Genomic DNA, 955 nt, shown 5'->3' with positions numbered 1-955 from the left:
GAACCCGTGATATCACCAGATATATGCAGGATTTTTACATGAAATTGTGTGACGGATACCGAAAATCTGTAATTTTCTCGGCACCTGTTGGGCCGATGTCGTTCCCGCTGCACAGACTCATGCGCCCGGGCCTCCTACAGACAATGCACTTTGATTTATTGCGCTATCTCTAATAGCACCCGAGATATCACCAGATATATGTTGGATTTTCACCTGACCCTGACTGACCGGCGCCATGAGACTGTTGTTTTCTCGGCCCCTGGTGGTCCGAGGTCGTTCCCGCTGCACAGATTCATGCGCCAGGGCCTCCTACAGACAATGCACATTGATTCATTGCGCTATCTCTAATAGCACCCGAGATGTCACCAGATATATATTGGATTTTCTCCTGACCCGGAGTGTCCGTCCCCATGAGATGGTGGTTTTCTCGGCCCCTGGAGATCCGATGTCGTTGCCGCTGCACAGATTCATGCGCCAGGGCCTCCCGCAGACAATGCACTTTGATTTATTGCGATATCTCTAATAGAACCTGAGATATCACCAGATATATATTGGATTTTTCCCTGACCCTGACATTCCGGCCCCAAGAGACAGTGATTTTCTCGGCCCCTGGTGGTCCGAGGTCGTTCCCGCTGCACAGAATCATGTGCCAGCTCTTCCTGCAGACAATGCACTTTGGTTTATTGCGCTATCTCAAATAGCACCCGAGATATCACCAGATATATATTGGATTTTTCCCCGACCCTGAGTGTCCGGCCCCATGAGACGGTGGTTTTCTCAGCCCGTGGTGGTACGAGGTCGTTCCCGCTGCACAGAACCATGCGCCAGGGCTTCCTGCAGACAATGCACTTTTGTTTATTGGGCTATTTCTAATAGCACCCGAGATATCACCAGATGTATATTGGATTTTTCCCTGACACTGAGTGTCCGGCCCCATGAGACGGTGGTTTTCTTG

Source organism: Nomia melanderi, unplaced genomic scaffold, assembly GCF_051020985.1.
Source record: "Nomia melanderi isolate GNS246 unplaced genomic scaffold, iyNomMela1 scaffold0014, whole genome shotgun sequence".
Lineage (NCBI taxonomy): Eukaryota > Metazoa > Arthropoda > Insecta > Hymenoptera > Halictidae > Nomia > Nomia melanderi.
The sequence above is the reverse complement of the archived record's forward strand: the minus strand, read 5'-3'. Positions refer to the sequence as shown.